At 53.4% G+C, this 25,510-nt stretch overlaps 1 protein-coding gene across 11 annotated transcripts in view; it reads left to right on the top strand.

Moving 5' to 3' along the window:
* Nucleotides 1-25,510, top strand: part of ARHGAP39 (Rho GTPase activating protein 39) — a 144,501-nt gene that overhangs the window by 35,173 nt on the left and 83,818 nt on the right. For 2 of the 11 annotated variants that reach the window (XM_073999821.1, XM_065519883.1), the window contains exon 1: nt 24,248-24,384. The exons of the other annotated variants lie outside the window; for them this stretch is intronic. The gene's annotated coding sequence lies outside the window, so the exon portion shown is untranslated. Of the gene's footprint in view, nt 1-24,247; nt 24,385-25,510 lie in introns of those variants that run through there. 11 annotated transcript variants of the gene reach the window in all.

Genomic DNA, 25,510 nt, shown 5'->3' with positions numbered 1-25,510 from the left:
CTCACATGTAGGGTGAAGGAAGGTACAGGGCTTGGGTTCGGTACTTGCAATGACTCAGGGTGAAGGTGCCGCTGAGAGCTGTGCAGATGCCTGTTACTGAAAGGCCAGGTGCAAGTCACAGACAGGGACGTGCTTTGGCCTGGGTTGATGATGAAGTTCTGGAGACTGCTGTGCTCCCAAGGGCCTGTAGCGAGAGGCCTCGGATGCCGCTTCAAGTGACTCGAAGCTCAGAAATGCATGATGGAAGCCAGAAGGGGCGCCGCCACGAGCTGGTGTGCATTTGGCAGTGTTTCAATTTTAGAAGTATAATTTATATATAAAAAATTCACAGGCCGGGCCCGGTGGCTCAAGCCTGTAATCCCAGCACTTTGGGAGGCTGAGATGGGTGGATCACGAGGTCAGGAGATCAAGACCATCCTGGCTAACACGGTGAAACCCTGTCTCTACTAAAAAATACAAAAAACTAGCTGGGTGAGGTGCCGGGCGCCTGTACTCCCAGCTACTCGGGAGGCTGAGGCAGGAGAATGGTGTAAACTCGGGAGGCGGAGCTTGCAGTGAGCTGAGATCCGGCCACTGCACTCCAGCCTGGGCGACAGAGCAAGACTCTGTCTCAAAAAAAAAAAAAAATTCACTTGTTTCCAGTATATAATCCCATGGTTTTTAGTAACCATGTGGACTGTGGAGTTGTGCAGCCATCACCGCCTGTCGAGCGTTTCCGTCACCTAGAAGATGCTGCTGCTTCGTGCCCAGCCCCGCCCCATGGCTGCCTCCATCTCTGCAGACCTGCTGCTCCCGGCCACTTCACGGACACGGAACCCTACAATATGTCATCTTCTGTGTCTGAGTTTATTGCTTGCTTTTCTTTTTTTAAACGCTTTCTCCAGGGTGTCTGGAGGGCTCTTTTAGCCTTAGAGCCAATCCCTGTCTATGGCTGAAGCATCGCATTGAGTGGGTCCACCATCTTTTCTCACCCATCGTCTGTAGTGAACGTGGGGCTGTGCTGTGTTTGGCTTTTGTGGATGGTGCTGTTGGGAATGTGTGTGCGCGGGTCTCACTGTGCATTTGTGACTCCATGTCTCCTGAGTCGATTCCTGGGAATGGAATTGCTGGGTCATGTGGTAGATTTTTCCAAACTGTTTTCCAAAGTGAGCTCTTACTTGCAGTGTATGAGGGCTCTTGTTTGTCCACATCCTCGCCAGCACTTTTGTGTGACTTATTTTTTTTCTCCCTTTTAAAACATTGTCTTACTTTTTCCCCTAGCCATCTTATTGGCTGAAAAACAATAGCAAAATAGACTTTCTATCAAAATTCATAACCTTTGTACTTCAGAATACACCATTAAGAAGGTGAAAAGACAAGCTAGGCATGGTGGTTATACATGTAATCCCAGTACTTTTTCTTCTATCACACGTCCTTTGGTTGTTGAAGCCAAGAAGTCTTGGTCCTTGAGTAACATTGAGTACAATCCTCTGGATTCAGTTTAGTGACTTGGAAGTCACTGGAGACCTCAGTCGAGTGGAGGCATAGACCAGAGTGTCAGGGTTGAGGCCCCGGGGGAAGGTGAGGAGATGGAGGCCACTTCGTCAGAGGAACTGTGGGGACATGTGGGGTGAGAACCAAAGTGGTGGGGGGAGGGGCAGAGAGCTGGGGAACCAGTCTCTCTGCGTGATTCTTTTTTCTTTTTGAGATTGGGTCTGGCTCTGTCGCCTAGGCTGGAGTACAGTGGCACGATCACGGCTCACTGCAACCTCTGCCTCCCGGGCTCAAGCAGTCCTCCCACTCAGCCTCCCAAGTAGCTGGGACTGCAGGTGTGCGCCACCATGCCTGGCAATTTTTTTGTAGATACAGGGTTTTGCCGTGTTGCCCAGGCTGGTCTCAAACACCTGAGCTCAAGCAGTCCATTCGCCTCAGCCTCCCAAAGTGCTATGATTACAAACGTGAGCCACCACACCTGGCTGATTATTTTTAATACGGTGGAGATAAGAACATGTTTAAATGCTATCAGGAAGGCCCATGGGGAGGGGAAGGGCTACTCTACAGGAGAGACGAGGGATCATTGACAGCAGAAGCTTCCTGAGGAGGAGGAAGACATTGGTGTTAATTTTGTATTGTTTTTGTTTTGTTTGCTTGTTTGAGACAGGATCTTGCTCTGTCGCCCAGACTGGAGTGGAGTGGTGTGATGTCAGCTCACTGCAGCCTCAGTCTCCTGGGCTCAAGGGATCCTCCTGCCTCAGCCTCCCAAGTAGCTGAGATCACAGGCGTGAGCCATCACGCCTGGTGTGTTAGTCTGTTGTCATGCTGCTAATAAAGACATACCTGAGAGTGGGTAATTTATAAAGGAAAGAAGTTTAGTTGACTCACAGTTCAGCACGGTTGGGGAGGCCTCACCATCATGCAGAAGGCAAAGGGGAAGCAAGACACGTCTTACATGGCAGTAGGCAAGAGAGTGTGTGCAGGGGAACTGCCCTCTTATAAAACCATCAGATCTCGTGAGGCTTATTCACTGTCATGAGAACAGCTCGGGAAAGACCTGTTACCTCCCACTACGTCCCTCTCATGACACGTGGTGGTTATTGCAGTTCCAGGTGAGATTTGGGTGGGGACACAGAGCCAAACCCTATCACCTGGCTAATTTTTAAAAACATTTTTATCTTTTTTTTTAGATGGAGTCTCACTGTCACCCAGACTGGAGTGCAGTAGCATGATGTCAGCTCACCACAGCCTCCGCCTCCCAGGCTCAAGTAATTCTCCTGCCTCAGCCTCCCGAGTAGCTGGGACTCCAGGTGCCCACCACCACGCCCAGCTAATATTTTGTATTTTTAGTAGAGCCAGGGTTTCACCGTGTTGGCCAGGCTGGTCTTGAACTCCTGATCTCAGGTCATCCACCCACCTCTGCCTCCCAAAATGCTGCGATTAACAGGCCTGAGCCACCGCGCCCAACCCAAGTTTTATCTTTGTTTTGCTTTTTAATAGAGACGAGGTCTCGCTGTGCTGCTCAGGCTGGTCTCAAACTTGTGTGCTCAAGCAATCAGCCCCCTCAGCATCCCAAAGTGCTGGAATCAGAGGTGTAAGCCACATCTGTATTAGTTTTCTGTTGCTGCCATAACAAACCACCACAGGCTTAACCTCCTAAAGCAACATAAATCTGTTGCTCACAGATGCATGTCGCCTGGGTGTGGTTCTGAGAGTGTTGTCTCTGCAGGTTTGGGTTTGCAGGTGGGTGTGCCAAGGGGCCGAGGGTGAGGTGGTGAGTGGCTGCAGCGGCCCACCCGGAGCTTGTGGCAGGTGCCCCTCCTCCTGGCGGCTGCACTGTGATGGGATGTCCCCTCTCCTTGCATGATGGAGAAATGCACCAGCTTCAGAGGACACTCTTGGGTCCCTGCAGGGCCAGCTCGGACTGTGGCAGGAGCGTGGGTGCATCCTGGGCCTGTGTTTCTTCTTCCCGAGCTCCCCTCCTAAATAGAGCCCCTGAATCCACATCCTCGTCTTAGGCTCTGCTTTTGGCGGAGGCCGACAGAGGCTGGTCTAAGCTGGAAGTTGAGGGGTGTGGGAGGATGGGGTCCTGGGGCAGAGTGACGGGCAGGACACAGGAGAGCCGAAGGGATGCCAGGAGACAGGTCGGGTGGTGCTGCCGGGGCCCTGCCTGAGCGCCTGCCTCGAGAGTCGGCCACTTGGGCGCCGCTGCGTTATTCCTTGATGTGAGCATGCTGGGGTCTTGGTGGTCAGCTTCGCTTCACCAGCCCATCTGCCTGTGTCTGCATCTCCATGTTGTCTTGTTTCTGCCTGACCGATTGTAGCAGCCAGTAAATCTCTCGAACCCAGGAGGCAGAGCTTGCAGCGAGTCAAAGTCACGCCACTGCACTCCAGCCTGGTGACAGAGTGAGACTCCGTCTCAAAAACAAAACAAAACAAAACAAAAAAAATGATTATTTCATGCAATGTTTATAGATTTAGAGATGTGTTTACATTTTACTAACCATTTCTTTTTGCATCTCTTTGGTTTTTTTTTTTTTTTTTAAGACGGTCTTGCTCCATTGCCCAGACTGGAGTGCAGTGGCGCCATTATGCCTCACAGCAACCTGAAACTCCTGGGCCCAAGTGACCCTTCTCAGTAGATGGGACCGCAGGTGTGCACCACCACAGGTGGATATTTTTCTTTCTTTCTTTCTTTTTTTTTTTTTGAGACAGAGTCTCGCTCTGTCACCCAGGCTGGAGTGCAGTGGCCGGATCTCAGCTCACTGCAAGCTCTGCCTCCCGGGTTCGCGCCATTCTCCTGCCTCAGCCTCCCGAGCAGCTGGGACTACAGGCGCCCGCCACCTCGCCCGGCTTATTTTTTTGTATTTTTAGTAGAGACGGGGTTTCACCGTGTTAGCCAGGATAGTCTCGATCTCCTGACCTCGTGATCCGCCCGTCTCGGCCTCCCAAAGTGCTGGGATTACAGGCTTGAGCCACCGCGCCCGGCCTTTTTTTTTTTTTTTAAGAGAGGGGTCTTGCTATGTTACTCAGGCTGGTCTTAAACTCCTGGCCTCAAGTAATCCTCCTACCTCAGCCTCTCAAAGTGCTGCAATAACAGGCATGACCCACCACGCCCAGCTCATTCTTTCCTTTTAAAACATTTTTCCTTCTTCCTGCATCTTGTCTTTTAGAAGCATCTTTAATGATGGTCTCTTGGTGGTAAGCTCTATTTTATCTGAAAATGTCATTTCACTCTTGTTAAAAGATAATTTTGTTGGATGCTTGATAGGTTCCTTCTCTCAGTATTTAGGATGAACACCACGGTCTTCTGGCTTTCACTGTTGCTGAGAAGGCAGCCGGCCGTCTGTACTGCTGGCACTGCCCTGGATGACCTCTCTCCTACCTCTGGTTGCTTTTAGAATCGTCTCTTGGTCTTTGGTGTTTTGGAGCTTCCCTATGATGTGTCTCCCACACAGATTGCTTTTATTTAACTTGTTTAAAATATACTGCGTTTCCATTACCTAAGGACTCAAATCTTTCATCAGTTACAGAATATCCTTCAGCCAACAGCTCTTCAAATACTGCCTCTTCTTCCTTCTATTTTCCCCTTCTGGGGCTAAATCAAATGTACCTTAAACCTTTGCATTCTGTCTTCTGTGTCTCGATCAACTTCTCTGTCACTTTCCCTGTCTTGTTAACTCTTGGCTGCATCCTTTTTTTTTATTTTGAGACGGAGTCTCGCTCTGTCGCCCAGGCTGGAGTGCGGTGGCCAGATCTCAGCCCACTGCAAGCTCCGCCTCCCGGGTTTACGCCATTCTCCTGCCTCAGCCTCCCGAGTAGCTGGGACTACAGGCGCCCGCCACCTCGCCCGGCTAGTTTTTTTGTATTTTTTTTTTTTTTTAGTAGAGATGGGGTTTCACTGTGTTAGCCAGGATGGTCTCGATCTCCTGACCTCGTGATCCACCCGCCTCGGCCTCCCAGAGTGCTGGGATTACAGGCTTGAGCCACTGGGCCCGGCCGGCTGCATTCTTAAAAAATGTCTTCCAGCTCACAAAGTTTCTTTCAACTGTACATAATCTGACATTCAACCTATTCCTTGGTCTCTTTCAAATCTTCCTTATCACTCCTGCTGATCTCTTGTTTTCTGCTCATCTTCATGTTCTTTCTTTTTCACTTTTTGAGTCCCTAGTACCTCAACTTTTCGAGACTTCTTTTTTTTTTTTTTTTTTTTGAGGCGGAGTCTCGCTCTGTCACCCGGGCTGGAGTGCAGTGGCTGGATCTCAGCTCACTACAAGCTCCGCCTCCCGGGTTCACGCCATTCTCCTGACTCAGCCTCCCGAGTAGCTGGGACTACAGGCGCCCGCCACCTCGCCTGGCTAGTTTTTTGTATTTTTTTTTAGTAGAGACAGGGTTTCACCATGTTAGCCAGGATGGTCTCGATCTCCTGACCTCGTGATCTGCCCGTCTCGGCCTCCCAAAGTGCTGGGATTACAGGCTTGAGCCACCACGCCTGGCCAACTTTTCGAGACTTCTGAGTGTTCTGTAGCACAGACAGGGTGAATCCTCAGCTTCCTTCACTGCCGACACGGAATCTGGCTTTCTCGGATCTGCTAAGGAAATTGTCACTCACCCATCTGCTTCCCGGCTTCCAGAACTTCACTACTGTCTTCTCTCCCACTCCACCCATTCCCTGCGAGTCTGACTTTTTAAAACATCACTTTGCTGTTCACTTCGCAAGGGCTTGGGAAAGAGCGACACTGCATTTGTGTTCACTCTGCCACCCTTACCCAGAAGCCAGTATGCTTTTTTAAAAAATTACCTTCGGCATAGGCCAGGCGCAGTGGCTCATGCCTGTAATCCCAACACTTTGGGAGGCTGAGGCAGGTGGATCACTTGAGGTCAGGAGTTTGAGACCAGTCTGGCCAACATGGTGAAACCCCGCCTCTGCTAAAAATACTGGGCATTGTGGTACCTGCCTGGAGTCCCAGCTACTTGGGAGGCTGAGGCAGGAGAATCACTTGAGCCTGGGAGGCGAGGGTTGCAGTGAGCTGAGATCACACCACTGCACTCCAGCCTGGGCGACAGAGCGAGATGCTGTCTCAAAAAAAAAAAAAAAAAAAAAAAAACAAGAAAGAAAGAAAAGAAATATTTTTGAATTAATTTAAATTTCATTTCTATCACAAAAATTATTTCAAAATATTAAAAAAGAACTTCTTAAATCATCATCTATTAACATTAACCATATTACAGGCACACTCCACAGATGTCTTCCTGGTCAACATTTCTTGGTAGAGTATCTTTTTATTTCTGACAGTTTATAAGTTCATAAACCATATGATTCTTTCAATATGCATTCCTGTCAATGGTTGCAGGGGTAAATTTTGTATTTACATCAAAAAACAAAACCAACATTTTAACAAAATAAAGTGCAGGGGAGAAAAAAAGTCCTCAAGTTGCATTTCGGATACAACTAGAAGACGCCACAATCACACGCGTAGGTGTGAGCAGAGCATGTGCTGCCTGGATGATGCTGACACAAACAGGCCTCTCAGCGTCACCCTGGGAAAAGCAACACTGAAAGTTTCACCTCGGCTGTCCAGTGTCAGGAAGCCGCGTTTCAACCATTAACATCCTCACACGGTAGCCTGTTTCTTGTATAAAGGGTGTTTGTTACACGAATGTTTTGTCTTGGGAAACCGGTTGTACTGACACATGATAATTTACTAACTTTTCCTATTTAACATGAAAAAGACAGCATTTTCATGCAAGATGTCTGGTTTTCAGGAATGGGTTACTGATGCAAGAACTACCTTTGCTCTCTGTAGAATATATTACAAGCCACATGCAGAAAATATGGAAAACCATTTCTGCCAAAAGCCAGATCAAGTAGTCTGTGCTATTTTAGAAGCTCCATGACACCAGGGATTGGCTAAACACAAACAAGTTCAAACAAGCACCCACCTATTTTCGGACTCTTGCGTGGCTCAGTTTCACCTGGTGGACTGACAGGGACAGTTTTCATGGCACATGATACGGTTTGGCTGTGTCCCCACCCAAATCTCATCTTGTAGCTCCCATAATTCTAACATGTTGGGGGAGCGACCTAGTGGAAGATAATTGAATCATGGGGGCAGGTCTTTCCCATGCTGTTCTCGTGATAGTGAATGAGTCTCACAAGATGTGATGGTTTTAAAAACAGGAGTCTCCCTGCACAAGCTCTCCTCTTTGCCTGCTGCCATCCAGGTAAGACATGACTTGCTACTTCTTGCCTTACACCATGATTTGAGGCCTCCCCAGCCACGTGGAACTGTAAGTCCATTAAACCCTTTTCCTCCATAAATTACCCAGTCTCGGGTATGTCTTTATCAGCAGCTTGAAAACAGACTAATACAGCACACTTACAAAGCAACACTGCAACGTAGGTTTAGCAGAAACAACAAAAAATGTCGCAGCATTGCAGTAAAGAACAGTGTTTTCCCGATAAATACCCATTAGGTAGTAGATAAGCATCCCACAAAATCTTGCTCAAAATGAAGCTAAGTTTTTCGATTCATACAGTTGTCTGTTTTCACCTCCCTAAATGCTCTGTTCCAGTTGCTTTCATTTCATCAGATCCTGGTACATAGAAATCAACATTGTGATGGTCTCGTTCTTCATCTATACAGACATGACTCTATTTCTTCTTTCCTACAATAATAAAACGTACACTCAACTACTGGGCCCATCCCAGCACCAGCTCTTGCAGAGGTGCTCGGGGAGGTGGATCTGAAGGTTTCAGCCACCATCCACCTGTTGTGCCTCAGGACCATGGGGGTAAGGAACACGCCGGCGTCCGGTTCTCAGGTTCTAGTCTATGGCGTCTGGGACCCTGGGGCACTGGTCTCTGGCCCTCAAGGCACCAGAGGACGGGAAAGGAGAGGAAGACACCATTACATTCTTTATGGAATGAAAATTAACTCTTTCCTGCCTCAACCTCCCAAGTAGCTGGGATTACAGGTGCGTGCCACCACGCCCGGCTAATTTTCGTATTTTTAGTAGAGACTGGGTTTCACCATGTTGACCAGGATAGTCTCCATCTCTTGACCTCATGATCCGCCCACCTCAGTCTCCCAAAGTGCTGGGATTATAGGTGTGAACCACTGTGTCCGGCAATGAAATAATCTTTGTAGGGTTCAAAAGAAAGAAAAGACTAAACAGAAACATGGGTTGCAAGATAAAGTTGAGAATCTCTCAGAAAATAGAGCAAAAATTTGGAGTTGGAGAATAGGAGAGAAGAATATTCAAGGACCAGTCTAGGGAGTCCAGTACCTGGATAGTAAAAGTTTTAGAAATGAGATGGAGGAAACATCAATGAGAGAAAGTCACCGAACAAAATGTCCCAGAGGCCACCAGACACCCACACGCTGTGTCAAAACAGACCGGGACAAAGACGCAGAGACATGGCGTCTTGAAATCCCAGACCCTAGGGCCAGGCACGCTGGCTCACGCTTGTAATCCCAGCACTTTGGGAGGCCGAGGCGGGTGGATCACAAGGTCGGGAGATTGAGACCACGGTGAAACCCCGTCTCTACTAAAACTACAAAAAATTAGCCGGGCGTGGTGGCAGATGCCTGTAGTCCCAGCTACTTGGGAGGCTGAGGTAGGAGAATGGCGTGAACCCAGGAGGTGGAGCCTGCAGTGAGCCGAGATCGTGCCACTGCACTCCAGCCTGGGGGACAGAGCGAGACTCCTCTCAAAAAAAAAAATCCTAGACCCTGAGGACAGATCGAAGATTTGGAAAGCTTCCAGAAAGACAGATTGTGATCCAGGATTGAGGGTCAGGATAACTTTGGACTTCCTTTTTTTTTTCTTTTTTCTTTTTTTTTTTTTTTTTAGGTGGAGTCTTGCTTTGTTGCCCAGGCTGGAGTGCAGTGGCGCGATCTCGGCTCACTGCAGGCTCCGCCTCCCAGGTTTACACCATTCTCCTGCCTCAGCCTCCCGAGTAGCTGGGACTACAGGCACCTGCCACCACGCCCGGCTAAATTTTTGTAGCTTCAGTAGAGACGGGGTTTCACCAGGTTAGCCAGGATGGTCTAGATCTCCTGACCTCGTGATCTGCCTGCCTCGGCCTCCCAAAGTGTTGGGATTACAGGTGTGAGCCACCACGCCCGGCCAACTTTGGACTTCTTAATAGCAATTCTGGAGTTTGGAAGTCTGTGAAGCAGTAAGTTCAAAATTCTGATGGGAAGTGATTTCCAGTGTAGTATTCTTTACCCATTGAAACTATCAAAGGCCGCAGAATTTACCTCCCGGGCATCTTTTTCCTGGAAGTGACTGACATGTTCCTCACCAAAACCAGGTGGTAAATGGAGGGTGCTGAGCCAGGGGTGCGGGAGTGTCACCCCAGCGATGCCCAGGGCTGGGAACCACCTTAGTCCTTTAAACATGTACAAGGCGAGTTTGGTTAAAGATGCAAGTGTGCAGAGCTAGCTGATGTTATGCATACTTTATCCTGCAGAAGTGAAAATGCGTTTGGTAATGCTGTGTCTGTGTTAGCATCTGCTCCGAGGTGCCGGGTGTCCCGCCCTCCTGGGCGTCTTCACATCTCTGTGTTAGCATCTGCTCCGATGTGCCAGGTGTCCCGCCCTCCTGGGCGTCTTCACATCGCCTGCATCGCAGGGAGGATTGTGGCTTCAGCAGCTTGGCCTGCCGTGCAGGGTTCCTGCGGGTCCCACAGTTTCTTCCTTTTTATTCCGTCTGTACTCCCCCCTCATCCCTCAGTAAAAACAAACCAACCCAGGCAGTTTGATTGTGAGTTTACGTTTTCCCACCAGTTTCCCACTCTTTTTTTTTGTTGTTGTTGAGACAGAGTCTCGCTCTGTAGCCCAGGCTGGAGTGCAGTGGCCGGATCTCAGCTCACTGCAAGCTCCGCCTCCCGGGTTCACGCCATTCTCCTGCCTCAGCCTCCCGAGTAGCTGGGACTACAGGTGCCCGCCACCTCGCCCAGCTAATTTTTTGTATTTTTTTTTAGTAGAGACGGGGTTTCACGGTGTTCGCCAGGATGGTCTCGATCTCCTGACCTCGTGATCTGCCCGTCTCGGCCTCCCAAAGTGCTGGGATTACAGGCTTGAGCCACTGCGCCCGGCCCAGTTTCCCACTCTTAACTGCTAAGCCTCCACTAAAACTAGCTGAGTATTGAGTTTTAAGAAGCTTTTCTTCTGCACTCACCCCGTGAGAATCAACACAGAAGAATTCTGTACCTCTGGTCACCAAGAAGGGTTTCTCCATACCAGCCACAAATCAGTCCCACAGCAGACACCAGCTGGGTGTTCTCTAATTCAGTCCCCACACTGTCTGCCTGGCCGGAGACTCAGCCCCCCTCTTAGTCCTCACACTGTCTACCTGGTGGGAGACTCAGATCCCACTGGGTGAGTGCTTAGCCACCCTCTAAGTCAGTCCTCATATTGTCTACCTGGCGGTAGCCTCAGCCCCCGTCTAATTCAGTCCCTGCACTGTCTACCTGATAGTAGCCTCAGCCCCCGTCTGATTCAGTCCCCGCACTGTCTACCTGGCAGGAGACTCAGATCCCATCGGGTAAGCGCTCAGCTCCCCAAGAGCGCCCCCACTTCCAGTGCCCATTCCAAGCCCCGGGATATTTCACCTGAGCTCTGACCAACCAGGTACAGATCGGGGTTCCTACACTCCCTCCTTGGGTCTGACTAATTTTCAAGAGTGACTCATAGAATTTGGGGAAGCTTACATTGATGTTTATCATGAAAGATACTACAAAGGATACAAATAAAGAGAAGCGTAGGGTGAGGTGTGGGGAAAGGGCCTGGAGCTTCCATGCCCTCCCCAGGTGCACTGTTCTCCAGAAACTTCCCTCCATGTGTTCAGCTCTCTGGAAGCTTCTTGAACCCTGTCCTTTTGGGTTTTTATGGAAGCGTCATTACCTAGGCATGATTGCTTAAACCGTTGGTGACCTACTTAACCTTCAGCCCCTTTCCCCTCCCTCCGTGGGGAGTGCAGCTGAAGATTCCACCCCTCTAATCCTGCCTTGGTCTTTGGGGCGACCTACCCCATCCTCAAGCCACCTAGGGGCTGCAGCCCTCAGTCAACTAACTAGTGTACAAAACAGCATAACTGTGGAGATTCTAAGCATTTTAGGAGCTGCGTGCCGGGGTGGGATGAAGACCAAGCACACATTTTTTTTTTTTTTTTTTTTTTTTTTTTGAGACGGAGTCTCGCTCTGTCGCCCAGGCTGGAGTGCAGTGGCACGATCTCGGCTCACTGCAAGCTCCGCCTCCTGGGTTTATGCCATTCTCCTGCCTCAGCCTCCTGAGTAGCTGGGACTACAGGCGCCTGCCACCGCGCCCGGCTAATTTTTTTTTTTTGTATTTTTAGTAGAGACGGGGTTTCACCGTGGTCTCGATCTCCTGACCTTGTGATCCGCCCGCCTCGGCCTCCCAAAGTGCTGGGATTACAGGCGTGAGCCACCGCGCCCGGCCAAGCACACATTTTACAATTTAAAACAAACAAACAAAAGAACAGGGTCTTACTGTGTCACCCAGGCTGGAGTGCAGTGCCAGGTCTCAGCTCACTGCAGCCTCCACCTCCCCAGGCTCAGGTGATCCTCCTGCCTAAGCCTCCCAGGGAGCTGGGATTACAGGCACAAGCCACCATGCCTGGCTAATTAAAAAAAGAAATTTGTAGAGATGGGGTCTCACTATGTTGCTTAGGCTGGTCTTGACCTACTGAGCATGGCCCAGAAGATTTCTTAAGTGGGATTTCTAGTTCACCTCTTAAATGAAAAATAAGCAAAATATATCTTGATTGTGAAACATGATTGTTGGAGTATTTTCTCTTTGAAAGCAATTTTAGAGCATGGGTTTGGGTCTGTGAGAAATGTGCCGAGTCCCTGCCTCAGGCTCAGGGCAATTGTCTGGGCGGTTATGGGGCCATCACCTGACATGCAGTGCTGCCTGGGGAGATGGCGCTTTGGAGAGCGTGTTTAGCCAGTTGGTGGCAATCCTGCTGCCCTGGATGAGGGCAGCTGCCCATAAGCCCACCGGAACCCCTTGGGCAGGGGACTGACAGCCCAGGCCCAGACCCGGCTCTGCCCCGTGGCACAGCCCGCTGTACCCCTCAATTCGCCAGTTCTACCAGGCAAGCCCACCACTCATTGACATTCAGCCCTCATGCATGCTGAGGCCACCAGGCAGAGGCAGTGAGGGTTTGTCGACATGCTTTGAGGTTAATCAGTCACAGGCTGCTCCAGTGTAGCTGGAAGAGCGGCTGCGGGCTCTGGACAAGTGACAGAAGGTAGGCTCCGCAGCTCTCCTGGAGGGTGATGGTGCCCTGGACAAGTGGCGTGTGCTCCAGGGCTCCTCTGGAGGGTGACGGTGCCTGTTCCGTGAACTTACAGCAGTCACTGAATTGTGTACTCACCAGTGCATGGATCTTAAGGTATGCAACTTATACTGCAGTGAAACTGTTTTAGAAAGAAAAGTTCACCAGGATGTGACTTGGGTGGAAAAAAGAAAGCAGAATCAGCACTTTGGGGCCAGAAGCTCCAGGAGGGGCAGTGATGGTCTTGGCAGACCCAGGAGGGCAGGGCTGTGGCAAAGGAGCGACAGGGTGAGAACCAGTCCACATTGCACTGGCTTCACCTGAGGGCTCAGAATCCACGGCCCTGGCTTTCTTGGAGATGACGGCCCTGGCTTTCTTGGAGATGACGGCCCTGGCTTTCTTGGAGATGGCAGCTGAGATACGGAGGCCCAGTCACTGGCTGTTTGAAAAGCAGTTGGGTCCCTAGACTCTTACTCTCAGTTCTTGGCATTGACAGTTGCCCCACCTGGTTTGGAGGCTCTTTCTCTGGAAAAAGGTTACGGGAAAACAGGAGATGTTGGTATTGGGGCTCTGGCCGAGGTGCAGCGGAAGTTCCCTGCCCAGAACGGGATGGCGGCCAGGCCTTTCCCTCTGCACAGGCTTCTTTGGGGGATCCAACTGCCAACGGAGAACCAGAGTTGGTTACATCAGGAACCCCAACAGATGGCTCAGCTGTACTGCACTGACCTGGCCCCGTCCACCTCCCCAAGTTCAGAGTCAAGCTTCCAACAGGAAAGACACAGACCAACTTCAATTTGCAGGAGATAGAGAGTCTGCACAGAAAAGAGCATCAGATACGGTGATTATCCTCAGGAACCTGTGAAACAGGGCAGATGGCATAAAGAAAGGATATTCAGAGAACAGAAAAAATGCTTGGCAGTTAAGGATGTGATGGTGGGAAGGAGAACGCAGGAGGGTTGGAAGATGAGTGACGAGGGCGCAGCCTTCCAGAAAGAAGGGCAGAAGGACAGGCAAGACATGGCGCCTCGTCCATTCCTGCTGCTGCAACTACGTGCCCAAGACTGGTGATGTGGTTTGGATATTTGCTCCTGCCCAATCTCATGTCGAACTGTAATCCCTGGTGTTGGAGGTGGGGTCTGGCGGGAGGGGTCGGATCATGGGGGTGGATCCCTCGTAAATGGCTCGACCATCCGCTTGGCAATGAGTGAGCTCTGGCTCTGGCTCATGCGAGATGGATCTGGTCATTTAAATGTGGGCAGCAGCTGCCCCCTCTTGCCCCTGCTTTTGCCATGTGAGGCACCTGCTCCTGCTGGCCTTCCGCCATGAGTCAGAGCTCCCTGAGGCCTCCCCAGAAGCTGAGGGATGTCAGTGCCATGCTTCCTGTACAGCCTGCAGAACCGTGAGCCAATCAAACCTCTTTTCTTTATAAATTAGTCTCAGGTATTGCTTTATAGCAATGCAAGAATGGCCTATTACAGATGGGTAATTTATAGACAACAGAAACTTACTTCTCACAGTTCTGGAGGCTGGGAAGTCCAAAAGCAAGGCCCTGGCCGGTCAGCGTCTGAGGAGGGCTGGCTCCTCACTGGCACCTTCTCACCTAGTGGAAGACAGGGAAAGTCCAGGCCCTCAGGACCTGATCACCCACTGGGGTGAGGTTAGGAGTGCCACCTCTTAACACCATCACATGGGGTTCTAGGTTCCAGTGTCCGCATTTGGCGGGGGACATCCACTTACACCACAGCAAATAGGAAATGAAAAGCAGAGTCTAGGAGGCTCAGTGTCTCGGTAACTGGAGTTCTAGAAAAAGGACAGGGGACGTCGTGCATGTCACCAGGCACGTCGGGCTTGTGTGCTCAGCGCCGTGGGTGAGACCAGACCTTTGGGAGGCTGCAGAAGCTGGGGCTAGGGCTGGGGCGCTTCTCAGCCACCATAGGGCTGGAGAACCAGGAAGCACTTTCGTAATTGTGACAGAATGACCCTGATGAAGCCGAATAGTCCGTCTGTTGTCAAGGTAGAATAAAGGCATTTCCAGACAGGCATGGTTTCAAACCTTCACCTCCCGTCTCACATTTTTCAGGAGAAGGTACCTGGTGCCTGGGTGAGCACATGAGTTGTGGTGGGGCAGTGAGGAGCAGCTGGACGGTGCCGGGTGGGGGCCTAGCCGGGGCTGGGGCACCAGGCCGTTGCTGTTGACCAGTCCTGCCAGTTTCCGTTCGGCCCATGTGCTCCGGGCCTCAAGCGCGTTGCTGAGATGCCTGGTGTTGGCACCTGGGCTCGTCCCACACCATTGCCAGGGGCCTGTTGGGGCTCGGCCTTGCCTGTCTCTCGGTAAGAAGTGTGCCCTTGTGTTTGGGGCTAGAATCAGCCCCCAGAGGCCCCCACAGTGCCCCCTGCCCCTGCGTTGTGCTGCACCTGGACTCGCAGTTGGGAGGCGCCACCTTTGCCATCCCTCAGGATGTGCCCCCAGCAAGTCCCCAGCACTTCCCACAGGCTGTCCCCTCTGCACACACCACTGACGCCATCGCAGCTTCAAGTCCCCTGGCCACCGCCTGGCGCCCTCCTCCTCTGCCTGTCGCAGCCCCACCCGAGTCTTGTCCTCACCACCCTCTGCCAGCACAGGTCTGGCCCCAGGCCCCTGGGCAGAGGCGCTCGTTGCTGTCAGTGCCATCACCTGGTACTACACAAAGCTGCTGCTTTTGATGATCTAGAAAAACAATTTCAGAGGGTTGAATCTGCTTGCTGATGTCTTTCAGGTTTGTCTCCACAGCTCGGACTTCTGAAACCACACTTGTGTTCGATAGCGTGTGCAGGATAAGTCCCTCACACTTGCCTGTCCCCAGCCCCACTCCCCCTGACCTTCCCCAGCCCGCAGCAGCTCCCACGTCTGCCAGGGCCCATCCAGCCAAGCCCTGGAGGTCTCTCGGTCATGCTCTACCTTGGCCCCGCTGGAGCCTGAGGGTCTGCTCTTACGGTGGTGCCAGTGCTGCAGCTCCGCCTTAGGCCGAGGCTGCCCCTGATCGGGCAGCAGGGTGAGTGGTGACTCTGGAGAAAGGGAAAACCCTTCTGTTACAGAAGATACTGAGAAGAGCAGTGCGGCTTCAAACCCAGTTTGCAACTCATGTAGCTGAAGACACTCACCTGTGCACATTGTGAACCTTGTGCACGTTGTGAACGTTTCCAAGTTAGTAAGATCCAGTAAAGGAGTGGACAGAGGGTGTGAGCCAACACCTTGGGGGAAGGGAGGCGCTAACGGGAAGCACGTGGCAGGTGCTGGAATTTGGTGGGGGGAGACGCACCCGCCATCACAAGAATCGCACGCGTCCTTCCGGGCGCAACAGTGACAGGGTGGGGCAGTGAGAAGCTGGACCGCAATGTGGGGCGCGGAATTCCTACAAACCGGTGGTGGGCTGAGCTCAGCACAGACACAAGGAATTGGGCAGCCTGGGGTAGTTCTTTGGCCCGTGGGTTGTTTAGAGGGTGAGTTCCCTGTTGGGTGGAGTCAGGCCGGCCAGGTTGGCACGTTGACTCTGGGAATCTGTGTTCTTCTAGATCGGTGATTGGGTTTTGTTGTCTGCCCACCCTGTCAGTTATCGAGAGAGACGGTCTTAAATCTCCTACTGCGATTGTGGGTTTGTCTGTTTTCCTTTCAGTTCTGACAGCGTTTGCTTTGTAAGCCTAAGGCTGGGTGATGCCAGGTACATTCAGGATTGCCGTTTGACTTGGCGTCCCCACGCCACTCGGGAATGCCCTCTGTGCTGCTGCCTCTCGTCTGGCCCAAGGGTTGCTGGACCAGCCCTCTGCGTGTGTTCTCCTGGCTGTTTTTCCTGCTGTGGCTCTCACGAGTGTCCCCTGCTCGAGTGGCTGGGTTGCTTTTTTTTTTTTTTTTTTTTTTTTTTGAGACGGAGTCTCGCTCTGTCGCCCGGGCTGGAGTGCAGTGGCCGGATCTCAGCTCACTGCAAGCTCCGCCTCCCGGGTTCACACCATTCTCCTGCCTCAGCCTCCCAAATAGCTGGGACTACAGGCGCCCACCACATCGCCTGGCTAGTTTTTTGTATTTATTTTTAGTAGAGACGGGGTTTCACTGTGTTCGCCAGGATGGTCTCGATCTCCTGACCTCGTGATCCGCCCGTCTCGGCCTCCCAAAGTGCTGGGATTACAGGCTTGAGCCACCGCGCCCGGCCTGGCTGGGTTGCTTTTACCCGGCAGATGTTCACTGCCGCCCACACCAGGCTGTGCTCAAAGGACTGGGGAGAGCAGCGGTGATGTCTTCTGCCCACAGATCGCACCCGGCCCCTGCCCTGAATGGCGACCACCATGGCACCCCACGCCGCCCTCTCTGAGGACACTGTCTCTGTGTGGGGCCAGCATCAGCCGGCTGCAGTTTGTGTCAGAACACCCTGAGTGAGAGCCTGTGTCGACCACTGCATGTGGGATGATGGCTGCTGTGCCTGATGCCAGCTGTGGCGCTTCCACAGGTCCAGGACCAGCAGTGCCAGCCTCCTGGGGAACGCCGCCCCCAGCCCACTGCATTGGCCTGCACGCAGCTGGGCCAGAGTCTGAGTTGCGGCGGCACCCCCGCTCCGGCTCTGAAGGCAGGGGCAAGGCTCCCCTGCTGGCAACTCCAGAGCCAGTGGTCAGAGTGCCTGGCGGAGCAGTGCTGTGACCGGGAGGGCAAGGGGTCCAGGGTGCAGGGAGGCCTCCGTGAGCCAACCTGCCTCATGACTGGTGAAGTCAGCAGCTGCTTTGTTTTGTTTTGTTTTGTTTTTGAGACAGGGTCTTGCTCTGTTACCCAGGCTGAAGTGCAGTGGCGCCATCTCGGCTCACTGCAGCCTCAACCTCCTGGGCTCAAGTGATCCTCCCACCTCAGCCTCCCAAAGTGCTGAGACCAAGGCATAGGGCCCATGCCCAGCTGGCAGCAGCTGTTTGAGGTCATTGTAAACCCCACTTCCTTTCTTTTTTTTTTTTTTTTTTTTTTGAGACGGAGTCTCGCTTTGTCGCCCAGGCTGGAGTGCAGTGGCACGATCTCGGCTCACTGCAAGCTCCGCCTCCCAGGTTCACGCCATTCTCCTGCCTCAGCCTCCCGAGTAGCTGGGACTACAAGTGCCACGTCCGGCTAATTGTGTGTGTGTGTGTGTGTGTGTGTGTGTGTGTGTGTGTGTGTGTGTGTGTTTAATAGAGACGGGATTTCACCATGTTAGCCAGGATGGTCTCTATGGCCTGACCTTGTAATCCGCCCGCCTTGGCCTCCCAAAGTGCTGGGATTACAAGCATGAGCCACCACGCCTGGCCTATGAACCCCCTTCCTTGCTTGCACTGTGGCCTGGCAGGTCAGCCAGCTGAAAATGAAGGGTGACGCCAGAGCCCCCTCCTCTGTCCCTGCCTGTCCCTGCCAGCTGCAGACACCGGGAGGGTGGTCGGATCCCAACAGCAGAGGCGGCTGCAGCCTTGGCCTGGCTGCTCTGTGGGGGCTGCTGGATCCAGGTGATCTTTCTTCCTTTTCTTGTTTTTCATTTCTGCTCCCTAGTGTTTTTGGGGGGATCCTCTCCCCAGGGGGGACAAACATGGCCCTGACAGCTGCAGGCTTGAGCCTTATCCCAGCAGGAGTTCAGGGATGTCTTGTGGGGGCTGTTGTCCCACCTTAGTGCTGCTGCCTCCATGCTCTGCCTGTCCTGTGACCAGACATCTGTGGGGAGCTTCACTGAAGTGTCAGGAGGGGGACTGCAGAAAGAGCGGTCTCTGGCCGAGGAGGGGAGGGGAGGGGAGGGAAGTTGCCCAGCAGAGCCAGGGGCATGTCCCTAGTAGGAGGGCAGACCTTGGTCTTGGAGATGGGCCTTGGGGGTCCACCTTGTAAGTGAAGAGGCCAGGACTCAGGAAGAGGCGCTGTGGTGTTGGCAAGGCTTTTGCTGGGCCTGCTGCCGTGTGCAGTAGGTTCTCCGTGAACGGGGCTGCCAGGGCAGGGGCTGCTGCAGTTTGCTGTTCGTCCCGCCGTGTTGGTGCAGATGTGCGGATTAGACAGAGGCGGCCTGCTACACAGGCGGGTCTTCACTGTCTTCAGAAGGAGATTGGGGTGTGATTGATCAGAAGAAATGATGCAATCTCTTTCATTCTCAGGCCCAGTGAACTGTGGATTTCATGCTGCTTCCTCTTCTTTCCCCTCTATTCATATAAAAGTACTTCTTGAGATGATTATTTTATGATTCATTATTTTGTCCAAGCCCAAAAGTATATCCTGCACTGTACACTTTGCATGTAGTGCAAAGGCGCTCGTCATGGCTGTCAGCACGGCCAGGTCACTGGGGCTAACACAGTGGCAGGCGCAGGTGCAGGTGGGTGTGGCTTACAGGGCCGACCTCGTGTGGCTCCTAGCTTATTTAGCACGAGTGTAAGGAAGCTTCTCTTCAGGAGGCCTGCGTGCTGGTGAGGTCTGGGCTCCCTCTGATGGGTGGAGGGTCCTGGCTTGTTTGCAGCACAAGGCTGCTCCGTCAGCTCTCCAGGTCTTAGCTGGGTGGCCCAGGGCTGCTGCTGATGCCAAGCATGGTCGTGGGCCTTTGTTTGCACTTGGTGCGCTGTTGTCACCCCAACAAGTGAGGGGTGTGGGCGCAGAGCTCCTCACTCACTGCCAGTCCTTCCCTGGGAGGCTTTTTGTCTACTCTGTGTGCTCACTTGCTCAGCGGCCTCTCTCATCCCTGATTCTGGGCGGTGCATTTGACAGAGGCCTGCCTGGGTGCTGCAGCCTCTGACATTTGCCCAGACGTTGCTTCATGCCCTGCTCTGTGGTCCGTTTCAGAGACACTCCCTGGATGGTGAATCTGTGTTTTCCGTTTCTTGGGTCGGCATTCTGCACGCCTGCAAGGTGAAGCCTGGCTTCTTGTGCCATCTCCCCCGTCGTCAAGTGCCTCCTGGAACGCGTCTGCCCGCTTTGTGTCTGTGCCACGAGGCCCTGTCAGGTCTGGGTGGCCTCGCTGGTCACGGGAGCCCTGTCTCCACAGAGCCAGCCGCGATGGACCCGCACCAGCTCTGTCTCTTCCATTCTTGGCTTTTCAAATGTCCTGCCCTTACACTTCAGATGTGTTTGGTGTAGACAGTTTCTCAAGATCTTTAAAATCTTGCTGACAGTCTTTGCCTCGACTAGACTATTGGTCCATTTACATTACTGTAATTATTCTATTTAAATTTATTTCCACCGTGTTTCCTTGTACTCTGTCGTTTGAGAACCAGGTTGCTTCTTCGCTTCTTTTGGATGATTTTTTTTTCTTTTTCTTCTCTACTGGGTTGGAATTTGCTCACTTGGCTTCATAGTGGTTGCCTTGGATGTTCTAACATGCAGAATTAATTTGTCAAAGTCTAAAATTAGTATTTTTGCCCTCCTCCAAACGATTCAAAGATCCGGGAACATTTTATTCTGAGCACTCCGTCCACACAGGACTTGCCCCTCCCCGTCGCAGCCTGCAGCGTGTTGTGTCTCTGTGGGTCCTGACCGCGTGGGGCCAGGAGGACTGCGAGAAGAGCTTCCCCTGGGGCTGGGTAGTAACTTTCTTCCTTGTTCACCTAAACCCTCCCAGTCTCAGCCTTGGGGCGTCCCCCAGCAGTAACTGGAGCCGCACCTGGGCCTGGCCCAGGCTTTCTCCTCTCTCCCCTGACTTCTGCAAAGCTGTGAAAGGAGTGGGTGCAGGCCAGCTGCCGGCCAGGGCCCTCCTGCACAGGGCCTTCCTTTCTCCAGGTCCCTGCTTTTACTTAGTTTTTGTTCTCTAAGGTTCTGAACTTTCTTGCCAACCCACTGATAGATTTTTAAAGTTTTTAAAAATATATCTTACCAGGTAGTAGTGCTCATTTGTTCATTAAAAGGCTGGTCAAAGCTTTTTACTCTGACAGAATGTAAGTGTCCACTCTGAATACATTGACCCCTGTCACTGCTGTGGGCTGGGCTCGTGCCTGAGGCTGGAGTGTTTCTCCCACCAGGACTGGGCCTCCTCTCCTGGGAGAGCGACTCCGGGCACAGCCGTTCTGGCCCTCGGGTCATGGTGGCAGAGTCCGGAGTGTCTGGGAGGTGCCATGCCTTCTGCTGCGTGTTGTGGGTGAGCCTTGGACTTGGCTAGAGGCCTCACAAAAGGAAGCCCGTGGCAGCTGGGGCCGCTGACATGGCCATGGCGGATGAGGACATTTCTGAAGCTTTTCTGGAACCTGCATTGAGAAACTGGAAGTGATTCCGCGCAGAGGCAGCTCACCTCAGCCTTGGCCACTCAGCCTCCACTCCTCGGGTGCCCCAAGGCCCACACTTTGCCTGGGACCCCGGCACCTTGGGCCTGTGCAGACCCCAGCGAGGCGGAGGCGGCCTGCCTGTGTCCCATTGATGGCACGAGGCCATGGGGGGCTCAGTCTTGTGTGTGTTTTCTGTGTCTGTGCCTTTCCTCTTTTTCTTTCCTGCTTTCTGTGGGGTAAGTGAAAGTTTCTCCTCCTTTATATTTTAATATCTTTCCAGTGGATTTGATTATTTTCTTGATCACCCTTAACACTGTGTCTTCATGCACTGAGTCTTCCTACCCAAGTCGCAGTCACTCAGCTCTTCTGCAGAGCACCTGAGCGTGTGCGGCCCACACTGAGCCGACCACATCTTGTTTGCCTGAAGCTGTAGTCTTATCCCTTAGGAGAACATGAACATGAGCTTTTATTTTATTTTAGTTTTGAGACAGGGCCTCACTCCTGTCTCCAAGCTGCAGAGTGCAGTGGCGAGATCTTGGCTCACTGAAGCCTCTACCTCAGGGCCTCAAGCCAGCCTCCTGAGTAGCTGGGACTGTGGGTGCGCACCACCACGCCCTGCTAGTCTTTGTATTTTTGAGGGTTTCACTATGTTTCGCAGGCTGGTCTTGAACTTCTGGGCTGAAGCAATCTGCCTGCCTCAGCCTCCCAAGAACATGAGCTTTTAACCAGTGGTCAGTTATATTCACCACTGTCTTCCTCCCACCTGCCAGGACCTGCCCCCCAGCCCTTCCCGCCTCTTGCCTCAGAACCTCTTCTCTGGGTGGCGCCTTGACTCCGGACCCTGCCACGTTGATATGAAGCCATGGGACTGCCTCTTCCTGGGGTTTGTGGTTTTCCCGCCCCTGGGAACTGGCAAGCTGCGTTTGAGGGCCTCTGCTGGCCTGGAAGCCCTGTGGGCCGTGGAAAACTTGGGAAGTGGGTAGTTTCTGTTCTAGAGCCCAGAGCCCTCATCAGGGAGACCTGGCAGGATGCAGCTTGTGCTGTCCCGGCCTGCTGCCCCTTTGTACAACTTCTGAGAGGGCACTGGTTGGCCTGCAGGGTCCAGGCTGAAGGCAGGGACTGATGAGAGTTTATGTGATGTCACGCCAACAGGGCAGGCAGCTGCAGGCTGGGGCTTGGGCCACCCTCTAAGGGGGGCTAGGACAGCACCAGGATGGCTGCCAACTGGGGCTGTGGGTGGTGAATCTGGCCCTCTCCAACCATATACTTCCTGCGAGGCAGGCCTCACAGGCTGGTGACAGCGGAGCTTCCGAGGGACAGGCCTGTGCCAGGCGTTTTCCAGTTGCTGTTCAGTTTCAGTTCCTTCCCAGCACCTTCACCTCGAGGGCACAGTGGCCACTTCAGGAGCTTAGCCTCAGGGACTCCTGCCGGTCCTCACGGCCCTCTCCTGTACTCACAGTCCCTGCCTGACCCAGCATCTTCTGCTCAGACGCAGGCGTCTGTCCTGGAGGGGCAAGTGGATGGGCACAGGCAGTGTTCAGGGCAGCCCGGCGGGTTGGGTCAGAGAGGGCGGTCTGGACCTGAATTGGGTTTGGAGCCATCGCTCTTGTGAGGGATGCAAGCTCGGTAGATGGCAGGGCTGCTTGGGCAGTAGGCATATACTCACACACACGTCACGTACTCACACGCACGTGGGCACACATGCTCTCATAGACACATAAGCTCACAAGCACATGGGCATATGCTGTCTCAGGGACACAGGCTCACACGCACACGGGCACACGCTGTCTCAGACACTCAGGCTCATGCACACAGGCAGACACACGGGCTCACGCACACGGGCACATACAGGGACATAGGCTCATGCACACGGGCACACACACTCAAGGACACACAAGCTCACATGCACACGGCCACACACGCTCAGGCACTCAGGCTCACGCACACAGGCACACATGCTCAGGGACACACAGGCTCACACACACACATTCTCTCAGGGACACAGGCTCACACGGGCACACATGTTCCCTCAGGAATACACAGGCTCACACACACATAGGCACACACGCTGTCTTAGATACACAGGCTCACACACACGGGCACACACGCTCTCAGTGACACACAGGCTCACACACACGGGCACACAGGGACACAGGTTCACACATGCACACACACACAGGGACAGGCTCACGCACATGGGCACACACTCAGGGACACACATGGACACACAGGCTCCTATGTGCACAAACAGGGACACACAGGCTCATGCACACGGGCACATTCAGGGACACAGGCTCACATGGGCACACACATTCTCTCAGGGACACAGGCTCACACGCACACGGGCACACAGGAACACACAGGCTCACGCATACGGGCACACATGCTCAGGGACACACAGGCTCACACACACACATTCTCTCAGGAACACAGGCTCACACACACGGGCATACGCTCTCTTGGACACACAGGCTCACACCAGCATGCACGCTCTCAGGGGCACACAGGCTCACATGCACACGGGCACACAGGGAGACACACAGGCTCATGCACACGGGCACACATGCTCAGGAACACACAGGCTCACACACGGGCCCACACACACAGGGACACAGGCTCACATGCACACGGGCACACAGGCTCACACACACGGGCACACACGCTCTCTCAGTGACACAGGCTCACACACGGGCATCCACACTCAGGGGCACACAGGCTCACGCACACGGGCACACTCAGGGACACACAGGCTCACAAGCTCTCTCAGGGACACACAGGTTCACACACACAGAGGCACACACACTCAGGGACACACAGGCTCTCACGGGCACACACTCTCAGGGACACACAGGTTCACACACACAGAGGCACACACACTCAGGGACACACAGGCTCTCACGGGCACACACACTCTCAGGGACACACAGGCTCACGCACACGGGCACACACGCCCTCTCTCTGGGACACATGCTGCGTGCAGACCCTGGAGTGGGGATAGGGGACCCGCGCTTCTTGGAGCGAGAGGCCTCTGGCACCCTGGTCTATGGCGAGCGTCGCCAGCCCAGGCAGATGCTGTTTCCGCGCTTGCTCTCCCAGCAGACCCCGTCTGGAGCTGGCACAGAGCATCCTCTGTTCCAGATTCGGCGTGGGACGTTGGAAGCAAGCGCCTGTCGCCCACTCATGACCGGAACTTTCCGGCAGTGCGAGGTGGGGGCGGGAAGCCCTTGTGACGTGTCTGGGGCCTGGGCCTGTCCTCCTCCCTGTGTCCACTGTGGACCAGGCTGGGCTGTGGCCTTCCCTGCTACGGAGACCACCACAAGAGATCCTGGGGGCCCCACGTCTGGAGAACGAGGATGAGGACGGAGCACACCTGCCTCGTAGGGTTGTGGGAAGAACCAGGTGAGGCCGCTGTCACCAATGCGCACCTGTGCCCGCCACGGTGGCTGTGCGCCTGTGGTCCTGCTCACGCTGCGCCACAGGGCCTTGGGAGGAGGTAGCCAGTGCCAGGGGCTGGAGAGACCCCAGCAGGACTTGCTCCTAGGAAGCCCAGCACTGCGCCTCCCACGCAGGAACCAGGCTCCGCGTTGCGGGGAGCCTGGCCTCTTCAGGGACCGCCCTCCCAGCTGAGCAGGCAGCAGCCCCAGCAGAGGGGGAGGTGGCTGAAGCTGGCCGTGGGCCTGGGGACAGAGGGCACACAGCTGAGGCGCGTCCTGGGGGCTCTGCCTGCCTGCTCTGTGCCCTGTCCGCGCCCACCATGACCAATGCAGGCAGCAACCCTCACCTCAGGCGGGGCTCTGGGTACAGCATTCTGGTGGACAGCCTCAGGATAGAGTCCACGGGGACCTCCAGAAGCTTCCTCTCCCACCTATTAAACTACCTATGAACACAGGCAAAGGCAAAAATTCCACATCAGTAAATTGTGAAGTGGATTCTTTTGAAAAAGCTCATGCGAGATTATTGAGCAGAAAAGAAGAGGCAGGACGTGATCGTGACAGCACCAGCTCCGCCCTCTCAGGACCCCGTGTGGCCCCAGCCCTACACCAGGACCCCAGTCTGGGAGAGGGCGGGGACAGGAGGCGCTGGGCTCGGGTGGGCTTTGCCATGCAGGGAGGCAAGAGGTTCTTGAAAGGGTGGAACTCAGAATTTTTTGAGAAATGTTACAGTAACCACCTAATAAAACTTAAAATATTCTATTCCATTGAAATATAATTTTAGGCCAGGCATAGTGGCTCACACCTGGAATCCCAGCACTTTGGGAGGCCGAGGCGGGCGGATCACAAGGTCAGGAGACCAAGACCATCCTGGCTAGCATGGTGAAACCCTGTCTCTACTAAAAATACAAAAAACTAGCCGGGCGTGGTGGCGGGCGCCTGTAGTCCCAGCTACTCAGGAGGCTGAGGCAGGAGAATGGAGTGAACCCGGGAGGCAGAGCTTGCAGTGAGCGGAGATCACGCCACTGTACTCCAGCCTGGGTGACAGAGTCAGACTCCATCTCAAAAAGAAAAAAAAAAAGAAAAAGAAAAGG

The sequence above is a fragment of the Macaca fascicularis genome, chromosome 8 (assembly GCF_037993035.2).
Source record: "Macaca fascicularis isolate 582-1 chromosome 8, T2T-MFA8v1.1".
Taxonomy (NCBI): Eukaryota; Metazoa; Chordata; class Mammalia; order Primates; family Cercopithecidae; genus Macaca; species Macaca fascicularis.
The sequence above is the reverse complement of the archived record's forward strand: the minus strand, read 5'-3'. Positions and strand labels throughout refer to the sequence as shown.